The sequence below is a fragment of the Caretta caretta genome, chromosome 7 (genome assembly GCF_965140235.1).
Source record: "Caretta caretta isolate rCarCar2 chromosome 7, rCarCar1.hap1, whole genome shotgun sequence".
In the NCBI taxonomy this organism is placed as follows: domain Eukaryota; kingdom Metazoa; phylum Chordata; order Testudines; family Cheloniidae; genus Caretta; species Caretta caretta.
Genome location: NC_134212.1, coordinates 117547450 through 117565327, shown reverse-complemented (window position 1 = coordinate 117565327; position 17878 = coordinate 117547450). Strand labels below are relative to the sequence as shown.

Here is a 17878-nt window from a genome sequence, read left to right as displayed (position 1 = left end):
GCACTGGTTAATACATGTTACCGAGAACTGAAGGGCAGTGCTTTCCTTTTATTTTATTTTTTTGCCCTCTCTTAGCAGGACTGTAATATTCTCTACAGCATAGAAGAAAATACCATTCTCTAGAGGATCTGAAGTCTGGCTAACAATGCTCCTGTGGAGTGTCGCTCTCGTAACCTGTTTTAGGACAGAGCCTTTTTATCCTTGAGTTGGAGTTTTAGCAAGCCTTGCAGTTTTGTTACTTGGCTAGCTCTGCTATATGACTCAACCCTTTTGTAACAGGAGTTAAAGTAAGATAAATACCATTGAGACAATGGGAGTTAGTTCACACGCATATCAGATTATAGCATTGCAATCAGGATGGTATAGGTAAGGTTGTGTCAGGGTTCCCGTTATAAATGTGTCTTGGATTTTTTGTCAGTTGGAGCAGAAAGAGTCTTCCATGCTAGCTGCTCTTGTCCTGTAGAAAAACCCACATGGTAGGTTACTTTGAGTGTACAGCTGAGTGCTCGTTGCTACATCTTCCACATGTTTTCCCATTAGTTCATGCGGGTGAGGTATGGTTAATCTGGGAAACTCCAGCCCAAATTTGTATCACTGACCAGACCTACAAAGATGACATCTCCTCACCTTCTTGGGTCCCTGTAGGGCCACCTCACAGTGCATATTGCCCTTGTTTCCTTCCCCTCTGTTTGTTTATCTACAGAATTAATTTTCTTTGTTTTGTAAATCACAGACTGGTTTCCTGTGGTTTTACTCAAACCTCCCTAATTGCCCACTATTCCACCTTTGTAAGGCATAATCTTTATCACCCCTGTTCTGCTATGTCCATAGTTAAACTCCATATTCCCCATTTCCCCTAGGATGAAAGCTACCACCATAACAAAATCAGTTTTTCTGAAAACATGCTAATAGGGTTTAGCTCTGTTTCCTAGTCAGTACAGATCAGGGCTCAGCATGTTAGAAAACCCTGGGGCTTGCAGTTTCTTCTTTTAGGGAAAGAACCACTGAAGAATGGCCTTGTGGCCTAGTGCACATAAGCAAACGCTGAGCAGGCCCTCCTCCTATATGTAGATACCACCATTCTTTGTACGTCTTCCTTCTGTGGTGCTTTGTATGTCTCCGGTATGTAGTACTTTGTACATCTCCTGTCTGTGGTATTTTCAGTTCCTGTGCGAACCTTCTCAACTTGGGTGCTTCATGAGATAGCGTGTTCCTCTAGAAGTTGACACTGAGCTAGCAATGGACCACTTTTTAATATTATTGTAACCTACGGTGGAAGATGCAATGATGAGCAAGTTAAAGGACATATGGATTGAGAACACCTATTTTAATTATCAATGGCATGTAAATTGGCACAAGAGGAATGAAAATTGATGCATGTTTATTTAGGGGCCCCTGGTTTCTCATTCAGGTAGTGTTTTTATTCAATGACATACACATATAACTGGGTATCCTTTAGGTATCTACAACTATAGAAAAACCAATTAGCAATTGTCATTGCTTCCCAGTCTATATTACTGGGAATTAGGACAATGAGTTTCATGCTGGAAATATATATTTCTGGGCTCCAAAGCAATGTTTTCTGAGAGAAGAGGCTCGCTTCCAGTGTAGATTTTCATCACATTCTATTTGCTGTGTCTGTTTGTCATGTCACTACCTCCAGACTTCGATATGGCAAAGGCAAAACCCCTGGTACTAATAGCTTTGTTGCTGACAGTTGCTACATTTTTCTGTTATTACAAATTATTCCTTTTGAATCTCAGTGTTCTCGCCATTATTGATACACACTATAATTTTCAAAATTGTCTACTATTAGGTCCCTGACTCAGGTTCTCTCCCCCTCACCCTCCTAACATCAGTCTGTCTTGCGTGTGGTTAAATTTTACTTTAACCCATTCAGCAATTAAACAGAGTTGCTTTCAAGTGCAGGCAGGAATACTGGCTGAAAAAAAGAAAACATTTACTAATCCTTGCATTTAAATACACTGTTTTTCTCTAGCTCAATTTTTGCAGGGCTGAGAAAATTTAGGCTATATCTGGATTATAGTCTTGTTCCTCTTTGATGTCTGAAAGCATTTGAATGTTAAAAGCATAATGAAAATATTTGAGCTAGGAACATACGTTACTTTATTCTGGAAGGGTGAATGGACCAAAAATACCAGAGATTCTGATAAGGAGACTGTGGATTTGGTACCCAAATACATAACTGTGATACTAAGGTGACCTTTACCTTCCTAATGCTCTTTGATTTGGTTTCTTACATAAAGTGATTGCCCTGAAGTTTATATTGGGGTGGGGTTTTTTATTTACAAAAGATTAAAGTCAATTTGTAGTTGCCTGTCTTTAATACTCATGCTGGAAATATTTGTGTTTGTGTGTTTTTATTTAATGAGTGGGTATTTTTGTTTCCCTTTGAGATGAGTCATATCTTGCATATGAAGTGGAAACCAGTTACTGTTTCTTATGTGCAGCAAGGTTCAGCAAATAGAAGAGTACATCTTACCCTCAGATTATTGAGTGGTAAGGTTTAAAAGCTGTAGAGAGCATGCAGTGGTGGTAATCTAATGGTATAGTCGTTTTGGGCTTCTGTAATATATCTGGGTCTTAGGTGGCTAGGAGACATAAGGAATCCCTACCTTTGATTATATGTAGGACTGTCAAGCGATTAAAAAAATTAACTGCGCGATTAAACGATAATAGAATACCATTTGTTTACATATTTTTGGATGTTTTCTACATTTTCATATATGTTGATTTCAGTTACAACACAGAATACAATGTGTACAGTGCTCACTTTATATTTTTTATTACAAATATATACACTGTAAAAAACAAAAGAAATAGTATATTTCAGTTCACCTAATACAAGTACTGTAGTGCAATCTCTTGATCATGAAAGCTGAATTTACAGATGTAGAATTATGTACAAACAATAACTGCATTGTTTTATTTCTGAATGTAAAACTTTAGAACTTACAAGTCCATTCAGTCCTACTTCAGCCAATTGCTTAGACAAACAGATTTGGTTACAATTTGCAGGAGATAATGCTACCCACATATTGTTTACAATGTCACCTGAAAGTGAGAACAGGTGTTCGCATGGCACTGAGGTAGCCGGCATTGCAAGATATTTACATGCCCGATGTGCTAAATATTTATATGTCCCTTCATGCTTCAACCACCATTCCAGAAGACATACATCCATGCCGATGACTGGTTCTGCTTGATAATGATCCAAAGCAGAGCAGACTGATGCATGAGAGCCATTGGCCATTATCTTTGAAAACTCGTGGCGAACCGGGGAAGTCCCGGATGACTGGAAAAAGGCTAATGTAGTGCCAATCTTTAAAAAAGGGAAGAAGGAGGATCCTGGGAACTACAGGCCAGTCAGCCTCACCTCAGTCCCTGGAAAAATCATGGAGCAGGTCCTCAAAGAATCAATCCTGAAGCACTTGCATGAGAGGAAAGTGATCAGGAACAGCCAGCATGGATTCACCAAGGGAAGGTCATGCCTGACTAATCTAATCGCCTTTTATGATGAGATTACTGGTTCTGTGGATGAAGGGAAAGCAGTGGATGTATTGTTTCTTGACTTTAGCAAAGCTTTTGACACAGTCTCCCACAGTATTCTTGTCAGCAAGTTAAGGAAGTATGGGCTGGATGAATGCACTATAAGGTGGGTAGAAAGCTGGCTAGATTGTCGGGCTCAACGGGTAGTGATCAATGGCTCCATGTCTAGTTGGCAGCCGGTATCAAGTGGAGTGCCCCAAGGGTCAGTCCTGGGGCCGGTTTTGTTCAATATCTTCATAAATGATCTGGAGGATGGTGTGGATTGCACTCTCAGCAAATTTGCGGATGATACTAAACTGGGAGGAGTGGTAGATACGCTGGAGGGGAGGGATAGGATACAGAAGGACCTAGACAAATTGGAGGATTGGGCCAAAAGAAATCTGATGAGGTTCAATAAGGATAAGTGCAGGGTCCTGCACTTAGGATGGAAGAATCCAATGCACCGCTACAGACTAGGGACCGAATGGCTAGGCAGCAGTTCTGCGGAAAAGGACCTAGGGGTGACAGTGGATGAGAAGCTGGATATGAGTCAGCAGTGTGCCCTTGTTGCCAAGAAGGCCAATGGCATTTTGGGAAGTATAAGTAGGGGCATAGCGAGCAGATCGAGGGATGTGATCCTTCCCTTCTATTCGACATTGGTGAGGCCTCATCTGGAGTACTGTGTCCAGTTTTGGGCCCCACACTACAAGAAGGATGTGGATAAATTGGAGAGGGTCCAGCGAAGGGCAACAAAAATGATTAGGGGTCTAGAACACATGACTTATGAGGAGAGGCTGAGGGAGCTGGGATTGTTTAGTTTGCAGAAGAGAAGAATGAGGGGGGATTTGATAGCTGCTTTCAACTACCTGAAAGGGGGTTCCAAAGAGGATGGCTCTAGACTGTTCTCAATGGTAGCAGATGACAGAACGAGGAGTAATGGTCTCAAGTTGCAGTGGGGGAGGTTTAGATTGGATATTAGGAAAAACTTTTTCACTAAGAGGGTGGTGAAACACTGGAATGCGTTACCTAGGGAGGTGGTAGAATCTCCTTCCTTAGAGGTTTTTAAGGTCAGGCTTGACAAAGCCCTGGCTGGGATGATTTAGCTGGGAATTGGTCCTGCTTCGAGCAGGGGATTGGACTAGATGACCTTCTGGGGTCCCTTCCAACCCTGATATTCTATGATTCTATGTTCATTTTCATCATCTGAGTCAGATGTCACCAGCAGAAGGTGGATTTTTCTCTTTTGGTGGTTTGGGTTCTGTAGTTTCAGCATCGGCGTGTTGCTCTTTTAAGACATCTGAAAGCATGCTCCACACCTCATCCCTCTTGGATTTTGGAAGGCATTTCAGATTCTTAAACCTTGAGTTGAGTGCTGAATCTATCCTTAGAAATCTCATATTGGTACCTTCTTTGCGTTTTGTCAAATCTGCTGTGAAAGCGTTCTTAAAACAAATAACATGCTGGGTCATCATCCGAGACTGATATGAAATATATGGCAGAATGTAGGTAAAACAGAACAGGAGACATACAGTTCTCCCCCAAGGAGTTCAGTCATGAATTTAATTAATGCATTATTTTTTTAATGAGCATCATCAGCATGGAAGCATGTCCTCTGGAATGGTAGCTGAAGCATGAAGGGGCATATGAATGTTTTTAGCACAGGGGTGGGCAAACTTTTTGGCCCAAGGGCCACATCGCCGAAACTGTATGGAAAGCCAGGTAGGGAAGGCCGTGCCTCCCCAAACAGCCTGGCCCTCACCCCATCCCAATTCCCACCCCCTGACTGCCCTCCGTGGAACTCCCGACCCATCCAACCCCCCCTGCTCCTTGTCCCCTGACCACTCCCTCCTGGGACCTCCTCCCCTAACGGTCCCCCATGGACCCCACTCCCTATCCAACCCTTCCTGCTCCCTGACTGCCCCGACCCCTGTCCCCACCCTGCCCCCTGACAGGCCCCCTGGGACTCCCACGCCTATCCAACCACTCCCTGTCCCCTTATCATGCCGCTCAGAGCACCAGGACTTGCAGCCAAGCCAGCCACGCCGCTGCGCTGCCCGGCAGGAGCTCGCAGCCCCGCCGCCCGGAGTGCTGGCTATATGGCGAGCTGAGGCTCCGGGGGAGGGGGGAAAGCAGGGGAGGGGCCAGGGGCTAGCCTCACCGGCCGGGAGCTCAAGGGTCAGGCAGGACGATCCCGTGGGCCAGATGTGGCCCGTGGGCTCTAGTTTGCCCACCTCTGGTTTAGCATATCTGGCACGTAAATACCTTGCAGTGCCAGCTACAAAAGTGCCATGCAAATGTGTGTTCTCACTTTCTAGTGACATTGTAAATAAGAAGAGGGCAGCAGTATCTCCTGTAAATGTGAACGAACTTGTTTGTCTTAGCAATCGGCTGAACAAGAAGTAGGACTGAGTGGACTTGTAGGCTCTAAAGTTTTACATTGTTTTGTTTTTGAGTGCAGTTATGTAACTTAAAAATGTAGATTTTTTGTTACTTTCACAATAAAGAGATTGCACTACAGTACTTGTATGAGGTGAATTGAAAAATACTATTTTTTATCATTTTTACAATGCAAATATTTGTAAAATAAATATGAAGTGAGCACTGTACACTTTGTATTCTGTGTTGTAATAAACATCAATATATTTGAAAATGTAGAAAAACATCCAAAAATATTTAATAAATTTTAATTGGTATTCTATTGTTTTAACAGTGCGATTAATCGCGATTAATCTTTTTAGTTAATTGCGTGAGTTAACTGCAATTAATCGACAGCCCTAATTATGTTTTGTTTAGCTTTTACCTTTAGAATATTGCCTTTAACTTGGCATCAGTACATATATTTATTTGAAGTGTGGAGTTCCCTTTAGGAAAATGCGTTCTTAATTGGAGTTCAAGAAATGAATAATACACGATCAAATCCTAAATTCCAAATGCACGAGACCTTGAGTCAGGAAATACTATAGAATATGCCTGTTCTCACTTTCTGGTGACATTATAAATAAGAAGAGGGCAGCATTATTTCCTATAAATGAAAACAAACTTGTTAGTCTTAGCGATTGGACTTGTAGGTTCTGAAGTTTTACATTGTTTTGTTTTTGAATGCAGTTATGTAACAAAAACTACATTGGTAAGTTGCACTTTCATGACAAAGAGATTTCACTACAGTATTTGTATGAGGTGATTTGAAAAATACTATTTTATTTTTACAGTACAAATATTTGTAATAAAATAATACACACTTTGATTTCAATTACAACACAGAATACAATATATATGAAAATGTAGAAAAACATCCAAAATATTTAATAAATTTCAATTGGTATTCTATTGTTTAACAGTGCAATTAAAACTGCAATTAATCCTGATTAATTTTTTAATCACAATTTTTTTTTTGAGTTAATGGCATGTGCTAACTGCGATAATCAACAGCCCTAGGTACAACAAATACCTAGAGAGTGAAACTGAGAAACTGAATGGGGAAGGCATTGTTAACCATACTTCGTTTTTGATACCGCTATTTAACTCAAGCATCTGACAAATGGGGAAGAAAATAAATGTTGGTGAAAGATTCAGTAACTCCATCTCTTTAAATTGAGGCCTTCTGAAAGCTTCTGCACCGTTTCTCTGGTCCTCCAAGGAGACTTCTATTAAAAATGGGGAATCATAGAATCATAGAATATCAGGGTTGGAAGGGACCCCAGAAGGTGATCTAGTCCAACCCCCTGCTCGAAGCAGGACCAATTCCCAGTTAAATCATCCCAGCCAGGGCTTTGTCAAGCCTGACCTTAAAAACTTCTAAGGAAGGAGATTCTACCACCTCCCTAGGTAACGCATTCCAGTGTTTCACCACCCTCATAGTGAAAAAGTTTTTCCTAATATCCAATCTAAACCTCCCCCCCTGCAACTTGAGACCATTACTCCTCGTTCTGTCATCTGCTACCATTGAGAACAGTCTAGAGCCATCCTCTTTGGAACCCCCTTTCAGGTAGTTGAAAGCAGCTATCAAATCCCCCCTCATTCTTCTCTTCTGCAGGCTAAACAATCCCAGCTCCCTCAGCCTCTCCTCATAACTCATGTGTTCTAGACCCCTAATCATTTTTGTTGCCCTTCGCTGGACCCTCTCCAATTTATCCACATCCTTCTTGTAGTGTGGGGCCCAAAACTGGACACAGTACTCCAGATGAGGCCTCACCAATGTCGAATAGAGGGGAACGATCACGTCCCTCGATCTGCTCGCTATGCCCCTACTTATACATCCCAAAATGCCATTGGCCTTCTTGGCAACAAGGGCACACTGCTGACTCATATCCAGCTTCTCATCCACTGTCACCCCTAGGTCCTTTTCCGCAGAACTGCTGCCTAGCCATTCGGCCCCTAGTCTGTAGCGGTGCATTGGATTCTTCCATCCTAAGTGCAGGACCCTGCACTTATCCTTATTGAACCTCATCAGATTTCTTTTGGCCCAATCCTCCAATTTGTCTAGGTCCTTCTGTATCCTATCCCTCCCCTCCAGCGTATCTACCACTCCTCCCAGTTTAGTATCATCCGCAAATTTGCTGAGAGTGCAATCTATACCATCCTCCAGATCATTTATGAAGATATTGAACAAAACCGGCCCCAGGACCGACCCCTGGGGCACTCCACTTGACACCGGCTGCCAACTAGACATGGAGCCATTGATCACTACCCGTTGAGCCCGACAATCTAGCCAGCTTTCTACCCACATTATAGTGCATTCATCCAGCCCATACTTCCTTAACTTGCTGACAAGAATACTGTGGGAGACCATGTCAAAAGCTTTGCTAAAGTCAAGAAACAATACATCCACTGCTTTCCCTTCATCCACAGAACCAGTAATCTCATCATAAAAGGCGATTAGATTAGTCAGGCATGACCTTCCTTTGGTGAATCCATGCTGGCTGTTCCTGATCACTTTCCTCTCATGCAAGTGCTTCAGGTGAGATTTGATGTCACTCATGCTTTAAAAGTAAAAAGCAAGCAAAAACATGCTCGCTTTCCCTCTCTCTCTGAGGAATGGTGGTGAGGGGAACCTTTCAGGAATTCATTATACATCATCAGGGAACAAACAAGGCTATTAGCTAGGAGATTCCTGATTTTGGTTTCTCTTTCCTGAGCTCCTGCACAGCTGCTTCCATCTCCTTACTGAATAAGTCACATAACTTGTGAGATAGAGATGTAACCTAGAGCAGCTTCCTATGGTTACAGTTCTCCACAATCCTAGATGAAGTCTTTGTGATTAGTCTTCCCGAACAGTAACTATAACTGTAGAGACCCAGCTTAGATTGCTTCAGGTCACCATCCAGAGATACCGAGCCCAGACTATCAAGTCGAGGCAAATATGCAGAAAGAAAAGTTACCACCACTTTAGCACTCCTGTGAGGAATTGGTGTAGAAAATGTATTCATTCCTCTTTTGTGTCCCAAAAGTGAGCCCACACGTTTGGAGGAAACCTGCAGTTCTAAAGTAGGAACCTCCAATGGATTGACTGATTGCATTCAAAGCGCTCTAAATATAATTTCTGCTCCAGTCAATAGAAGCAGTATGAAATGGTGGCTTGCTGTTTGTTCATTGTCTTAAGGGCCCAGGAGAGGCCTGGGAGCTGTATAGGGAAAAGTGGAAGACATAGTTATCTGTACCTAGATAGTATGTAACCTGGAATGCACCACAGCCAGCTCTGGATCAAGAATCTTAAATCTCTGCCAAAACTTGCATTTTCAAGTTTTCATTTCAGCATGTTGCTAAGACTTTATTTTAGGATGACTCCTGTCTTTGTTACATTATGGATGGGCCTAAAATGAAGACCGGGGCCAAATTTATCAATGGTGAGCCTCCACAGAACCTGGTTGTGTTACACTAGGGAAGTATTTGGCCCTAGGTACACAGATGAGCAATCTACTTTCCAAGTGTAGTTTTGCAAGCACACTAATAATACAGGAAGGCAGGCTTCTCCTCTGGCTCTCCCAAGTCCATCTCCAGAGGCTTCACAGGTTTTGTCTTCTATAGCTTGAAGTGCTGTTTGTTGAAGTGTTGAGAGTCAGAGATTCTGATGCAATGACTTGCCTTGTTCAAGTGACTGACGTTACTCATGGGTTCATAAATGTCACTAGCTAAAACCCACCTGGGGAACTCCTGCCTCAGAGAAGATGAGGTATTGAATATAATTTTTGAAATGGGCTACCAGTTAGGGTGACCGGACAGCAAGTATGAAAAATTGGTACGGGGGTGGGAGGTAATAGGAGCCTATATAAGAGAGACCCAAAAATCGGGACTGTCCCTATACAATCAGGACATCTGGTCACCCTACTACCTGTTAACTACAATTTTAAGGGCTTTGTACACTCTGACAGGATTTAGGATTGCCTGCTACTGTTTATACTAAGAGCAGAACAGAACAAAAATGCCAAAGGGAATTGTAATATCCCTAATGCAGCTACCCCATATGTATGTGATAACAAGGGAACTTAATTTATAATAGAAAAACTTTCTTGCCTGCAGTTTCTCTCCTTTTGTTTTATTCTATCTGAAGTATTTATATGGCATCCATCACCATGGTGTCTGAGTACCTCACAGTCTTTCTGTTGATCTTCACCGCACCCCTGTGAGATAGGGCAGTGCTATTACCCCCATTGTACAGATGGAGAATGGGAGCACAGAGACACTTAGACTATGTCAATACTTAAAATGCTACAGCTGCAGCGCTGCAACTGTGGATTCTTTGTCGCTGTATTAAATCTACCTCCCCAAGAGGTGGTAGCTAGGTCCATGGAACAATTCTTCTGTTGACCTAGCGCTGCCTACGTGGGGACTTAGGTCAGCTTAATTATCTCTCTCAAGTGTGGATTTCTCACACCTGTGAGTGATGTTGCTGGGTTGATGTAATTTTCCAGTGTAGACCAGCCCTACATGACTAAATCGAGGTTGCACAGGAAGTCTGTGGTGGAGCAGAGGTTGAGCTCTCACATCCCAGGCTAGCACACTTACCATGACTGAACCTTTTCCTTTTCTCTTTGTTACATACTTCTCTCCACCCCCATCCCCCCGTCGTCCTTCTTTAAAACATTTCCTCATTATTTTCCCGCTCATCCTCCTCCTGTACGAGGAGAGACTAAAAAGATTAGGGTTGTTCAGCTTAGAAAAGAGATGGTAAGGGGGTGGGAGGGGATATGAGGGAGATCTATACATCATAAATGGTTTGGAAAAAGTGATTACAGAAGTGTTGTTTACCCATTCCCACAATACAAACACCAGGGTTCCCCAGTGAAATTAATAGGCAGCAGGTTTAATACAAACAAGAGGAAGTAGTTTTTCCACACATCCGGTTAACCTGTGGAACTCATTGCCATGGGATGTTATGGTCCAAAGGATAACTGGGTTCAGAAAAGAACTAGATAAGTTCATGGAGGATCAGTCCATCGATGGCTTTAAGCCAAGATGGTCAGGGATGCTGCCCATTTCTTGGGGCGACCCTAAACCCCAGCTGTGAGGGGAAGACAGGATGGATCACTCCAACTGCCTTGTTCTGCACACTCTGCTTGAAGTTCTGGTACTGCCCACTGTCAGAGACAGGATAGTGTGCTAGATGGCCGACTAATCTGACCCAGTATGACAGTTCTTATATTTCTCCTATGCCTCTGAATGTCCCCTGAGTCCCCTTTCCGCCTTCACTACCAGGGGCAACAGGGCTACAATTGACCCAAAGACTCCCCCACCCTCGTGTAGAGCAACCACACTCTTTCCTGAGCAGTCCTCCATCCTTTGTGCCCATTTTAGCTGTTCTTGGCCATGAGTGGACACTGCTTCTTTTCCTGGCTGAGAACGAGTGTGAAGCCTCTGGGTCTAGATGCTAGAGCTGAGCTGGTTCTCTTATTAGGGGGCCAAAGAGTTGGGTGGCTTATGCATCCCATGAGCTGTGGTATCTAAGCAAACTCTCCTTGTAATGGAGATTCTTGGAATAGTCCGGGGGAGGGGAGCAACCTCCCCTTAACATTATTTTAGTCTAGTTGAGGTTGTTTGGCTGTGAATAGCTCTGTCCTTCCCTGATCTTTGTCTCTCTGTATCGCCACCTGCAACTCTTTCTTGCACAAAAGCAGTTTGCACAGCTGTGGGCAAACACCCTGCAGGTTGACTCCCAAACAGCACATGTGACTACAGTAAAACAATTAAATGGGCAATGTGCAGCTAGGGGTCAGGAATTCTCCTCCTGTCCCTTAGTGCCAGGGAGACCACCTGCAGCATTAGCAAGGGCGACTATCTGATAACACAGGCCATACCTATATCAGTGCCACATCCCCACCTGGCGTTCAGCAGAGTGTGATAGGGAAGCCTGTTGGCTCTGTTGTTGCCTGTCTGAGATTTCATTTGTCCAGAAATATGTATTATCTCTTACACAGTGCTCTTTATCTTCAAAGCATTTAATAAAGCCTCATGATGCCCTTGGGAGGTTGGTATTGTCCTCTTGTTATAGAAGGGAAGCTAAGACACGGATGTTGTGAGAGTTGCCCAAGCCTATGGACAGTCCTATATAAAACTTGGGAAATCCTGGATCCCAATGTTGTGTGTGACCCATGTGTCTCTTCCAGTGTGTGTTGAGTTTGAAATATTTGGGGCAGCCTTTCAAGTGTGGCCTTGTGGTTTACGCTGCCTGAAGTGCACTAAGATTGTAAGTAAGATTGTTCTTCCCCTGTTAATTATTTATCTTGGAGAGAAAATATATAAAGCAGCATGATTTATTTAAAAAAAAAAAAGCTCTTGCCAGCATCAGATGACTTTGATGTTATTCTGCCCAGAAGTCTAAGTTGAGGACCTAGCTTCTTGAGAGGGGGACTGTGGTGAATGGGGAAAGTTTCGAGACTAGCTTTAGCATACATGCTTTTCCAGAGGCGGGAGGTTTATACCAGCTCATAACTGACTGTGTAACGCAACCCTGTGGCAGGACACTTGGACTGATAAATCAACAGAAGTAAATTAGATAGCAAACACAGTAAAATCACCAATGGAAACAGGACATAAGCTTGAAATACAGTGTTGCTTTCCTAGAAACAGCTGCTGTGAATTTGGGTTAACACATGTTCCTCTTCTTCTGATAAATGCATTTTCTTGGAATAAGTTGCTGTGCTACTTACAATTATAGTAACTAATAAACATTTGTCTTGAATCTAGATATTAATGTAAAGTCAAATAGAACCTAATGTCTGTGTATTTAGACCTATTATTGATCTAGGGCGGGCTTTTCAAAGCACGTAAGTCACTAAGGATACATCTACACTGCAAAAAAAAAACACCCAAAAAACCTCCCCAATTGCCTGTGAATCCCAGCCCGGGTCAACTGACTCAGGCTTACAAGGCTCATGCTAGGGGGCTGAAAACAGCAATGTAGATGTTATCACTTGGGTTGGCGCCTAGACTCTGATACCCTCCTCGGGTTTCAGAGCCCAGGTTCTAGCCCAGGCAAGAAGATCTACATTGCTGCTTTTAACCTTGTAGCATGAGCCCTGTGAGCCTGAGTCAGTTGACTGGGCTCTGAGACTTGCTGCTGTGCCTCTTTTTTTTGCAGTGTAGAAGCACCCTTAGGAATACGCATTCCATTGACTTTCACATTGCCTAAATCACGTAGGCACTTTTAAAATCCTCATGCCTGTTATTTATACAGCATCGTAGGTATGCCTGATCCTTCTCAGACAGCAGACGTGATTCCTGCCTCAAAGAGCTTACAAACTAAAATGGACAAGGAAGGACATGACACGAGACAGAACATTGGTGCGGGGCCGGGGTGTAAAAAGGGAATGGGAGTGTCTTGTATTCTGGTGTGTATTTTAAAATGTGCTTCCATTTAAAGTAGTCACGTCATGTTCATTCAGGAATACCTTTTTCTGCTGTTCTTTTTCATTGCACAATTCTTCCTAATGGGAATATGCCTTAATTTAAGCCAGTGATTCTCGACCAGGGGTATGCATACCCCTCAGGGTACACAGATCTTCTAGGGGGTACAGCCACTCATCTAGATCAGAGTTCCTCAACTTGGGGGTCATGGGATGGGTTTGGGGGGTTGCAAGTGCGGGGCCAGAATTAGGGGGTGTCAAGTAGAGCAATTGCCTGGGGCCCGATGCTACAGAGGGTCCTGCAAAGCTAAGTTACACGCTTCAGCCCCAGGCAGCAGGGTTTGGGTTTCAAACTCCTGAAAGGAGTACAGTAGTCTGGATAGGTTGAGAACCACTGATTTAAGCCACTGTCCAGTGAAGTATTGAATTGTTTTCTAGTATAATTTATGTATATAGCACTTTTTTCATCTGTAGATCTCGAAGCATTTTATAGAGGTAGAGATCGTTGCCTCCCAGAAAATGGATACAGATCAGGGGAAAGTGAGGCAGAAAAGGTCCCAACATCACACCGTGACTCAGTGGCAGAAGCTGGGGATTGAACGCGGCTCTACGTGTCTTGTCTTACTGCCTTCCCATCCCCAATCGCCTAGCTGGTGGGATGTGGTCATGTTGGGAGAGGACACTGTTGGCAGAAGTAAGGGGGTGTGTTAGTTATAAGGGGGAATGGGACGAGTGTTATGTGGGGGTGAAGAAGAGCAGAAGTGTGTGCCAACCTGACTGGCTGGTTGTGGAGGGGGAAGAGTGCTGATGCCTGTAAGGACTAAGACAGGTCTGATATAAGTTTCTGAAGGTGGGGGAGCGTGTGGGTAGATGTTCAGCCATGTGCTGAGAGGTAGGAATGGGAGAAGACAACAGGAGGCGGTTTGGAAGCTAGCATGCCTCCACAAGGGGAATTTGTAAGTTACTCAGAGCTTGGAACAGCTGTAACTAAGCAACCACTGTTTTGCAGCTCTACCAAGGCCCTAGAACAGTGCTCTTGGAGGCTCTGTAGGCAGCCTGACCTCTCCTTTGATGCATAATTGTATTTACTTTCCCTTCTCCATGGTCCCAAATACAGATATGTTGTGGTAGGGAGATTGCTTGGCTCTCCCAGCAACATGTCACTTTGGAGACTGATGGATGGTACATTCTGCACTACCTCCTCCCAGGAGAGACATTCCTACGCTGCTTAAATACCCAGTGCATTGAATCCTTTGCTCTGCATAATACACAGGGGTTGGCTCAATAGTGAGTGTGGTTACTAGCCAGGTCCTACATGGGGAGTGCCGAGTCTCTGAATTTCAGGAAGAAGTGAGTTTGAAGAAGGAAAGGTAGGAAATTAATATAGTTCATTGAAAAAAGGTTATCTGGTCTCTTGGGTTATCTAGTGCTTTCTCCTGCTAACTCAGACTTGCTCCCTGCAGAATGTTTACTTGTGCTTTGTCCAGCCTAGTTTTAAATGTCTTTAGTGATGGTGCTGCTTCTGCTTCCCTGCTCTTCCACAATCTAAAAAGATCTCAGAATATATAATTATTTCCCACTGTTTCAGTAGCACCTTGAGACCCAGGGGCCTCATTACGCTAGGTTTACTGCACATCAGTAAACTACTGGTGGCCTGCAGAACACTTGCTGGTGGTTTGTAGAGAGCTGGCTGGTCACATGGTGCTGGCTCTCCTTTGCTTCCAGCTGTTAAATTACATTAAAAGAAGCTAAAAATACACAAAGAACTTTGATGTAACCAATTTCTCCTCTTCCCATGGGAGCATTGTACATTCCAAGATGGGTGGGGGAGTTGGTCTATGTGATCATGAATGGGAGCAACTGGAGAGGAACATTCAGACACTGATGATGTCATCAGGGTCCAACTACTTTTTCTAGTTTCTACTCTGGATGTTCTCTCCCCTGTGCTGATTAGGTGTTTGATCCAACTCGGAGTCTCTTCACTTCAGCTTCACTCTGTCTAGCTCCCCACTCCAGTGTCCGTTCTCTCTTGCTTGGTCTCTCTTTAGCTAAATCCATCCCAGCAAAATCCTACCCAGAAAATTTAAAATCCTGGCACTAATGTGATGTTCACAAACCATCCCAGTGTTCAGTTTGCTTTTGTGTCATATCCCTTCCCCACAAAGCTTTGTCTGCCTTGTCTGTTTAGGTTGTGAACTCTAAAGGGCAGGAATTTTCTCTTCATAAAAAAAGCTGCATCTAGCACAAGGCCTTGAAAATCTCTTCTCCCCAACCCTCCTTACTTCAATCTCCCTACTCCCATCCATGCATCATTGCTTCCAAGCTGTGGGAGGGTCAGGTGGAACTCCCTTTCCAAAGTAATCATTTGCCTCTCCCTCAATCAATTGGTGGAGTCACAGCTGAGTGATGCAAAACTGCCCTTTACTTTGGAGAGTCTCAGCAGGCTGCCTCTGTAGCACTTGCAGATCCTAGACAGAGAAAGGGAGGCTCTGGATTGAGCTGGACTGTTAAGGTTTGCACAATGGTTCAGTGAGAGAGTGGTTTTAGCATTGCTGGTTATCAGGTTAAAAATCAACCTTCGGTGAGTCTTTGGTACCTTAAGTGGAAAGGCCTGAATGTTCAGCAAATTTAATTACCTTTGAAGGACGAGTGTGAATGTTCATTTAGACACTGAAGATGTTTCACAAAACACACATCCACCCCTCCCCCTCCCCACACCTCCCTTGATGCCTGAAGAAGTAGGAAACCAGATCAGAAGAACAGTTTGTCCCTGTAGGATATTGTGGGTAATATGACCCTTTTAGGAACCGTTCAGTGACTGTGCTCTCCAGTGTGACCCTTTCTAAACTTTTCTTGGCTTGGAAAAGAAGCTTACAGGCTTGATGTTTGCTGTATAAAGCACATAAGGGGATACATTTCGGCAAAGGGATTTCCGGGAGCTGGAAGGTTGGGCAGCCTCTGTTTGCTGTGATATGATTTCACAAAGCCTTGATCAGGTCCTCTTGAGTCACACACTCAAGTTGGGGCTTTGTTGATGGAAAGTTTTTCCTAGTGATCTGTGGGAAAACTTAACCATGGTCTACGCTCTGGGGGCAGATCGATCTAAGTTACGCAACTTCAGCTATCAGAGTAGCAGCTATGTTAGTCCATATCGGCAAAAAGAAAAGGAGTACTTGTGGCACCTTAGAGACTAACAAATTTATCTGAGCATAAGCTTTTGTGAGCTACAGCTCACTTCATGGGATGCATGTAGTGGAAACTACAATGGGGAGATTTTATATACACAGAGAACATGAAACAATGGGTGTTACCATACACACTGTCAGGAGAGCGATCAGGTAAGGTGAGCTATTACCAGCAGGAGAGCGGGGCGGGGGGGGGAACCTTTTGTAGTGATAATCAAGGTGGGCCATTTCCAGCAGTTGACAAGAACGTGTGGGGAACAGTAGGGGGGGGAAATAGCTATGTGAATAGCGTAGTTGAAGTCGACGTACTTAGATTGACTTACCGTGGTGTCTTCACCGCGGTGAGTTGACTGCTGTCCCTCCCCTGTCGACTCTGCCTGCGCCTCTCGTGGCACTGAAGTACAGGAGACAGATGATGGGAGAGCGCTCGGGGGTTGATTTATCATGTCTAGACTAGACGTGATAAATCAATCCCTGCTGGATCGATCGCTACCCACCAATCAGGTGGGTAGTGAAGACATATCCTTAGTGTTGTGGGCCTAGGAGGGCTTAAGCTGTGGGTTGAGCAGGGTTGTGAATAATCAGCACTTGCTAAAGCAGCAAGCTTTCTAAAAACGCACAAAGCAGAAGCAGTGGATTTCCATAAACCCTCCACACCAGAGTCATTGGGTGTTTAGAATGTGCTATCCAGCGAGTGCTGCCTAGCAACTCATCCCTAAGTCATTCTGGGTAGCCAGATTGGATTTGCCAGTTTTTAAAGAATAAAATAAAGGAGCATTTGTTAAAACAATTCAAGGATTTAAAATGAAGATAATGTCAGTGTTGCCAAGTCTCACATATTTATCTTAAGTCTGATATTTGCTGCTTTTCTTAAAGATCCAGTGCCTGGACTCAAGCATTAAGTGAGAAACTCAGCTTTCATATTTAAAAAAAAAAAAAAAGTTTCTTGCTCTCATGGCTTCAGAGAAAAGCATAAATACATGATCCAAATGTAACTTAAAAATTCAAAACCCAGAAGGAAAATAAAAAGATCCCCACATTTATTATTTTTAAAAACCATGTGACTCTTTAAGCCAATCTGATGACTTGAGATGGGGATGACTCATAATTTTTTGGACAAGAGGGGTTGGCATTAATGCAGGGAAGACTGGTAGTTTAAAGAAGAAAAGCTCTGTAAATAGTTATGGTTGCTGGGTCAGCAAAATCAGCCTGATTGTGCAGTCCAGGCTGATCCCATGGACTTCAGTATATATTCCACCTAAGTACAGCCTGCAAGAAGAGGTTTTTCAGAGGTTTTATCCATGT

The 17878-nt window shown here is 43.5% G+C and overlaps 1 protein-coding gene across 2 annotated transcripts in view; it reads left to right on the top strand.

Annotated features, from left to right (window-relative positions):
* MXI1 (MAX interactor 1, dimerization protein) overlaps window positions 1-17878 on the top strand; it is a 97400-nt gene that overhangs the window by 44315 nt on the left and 35207 nt on the right. The gene's annotated exons all lie outside the window — the stretch shown is intronic.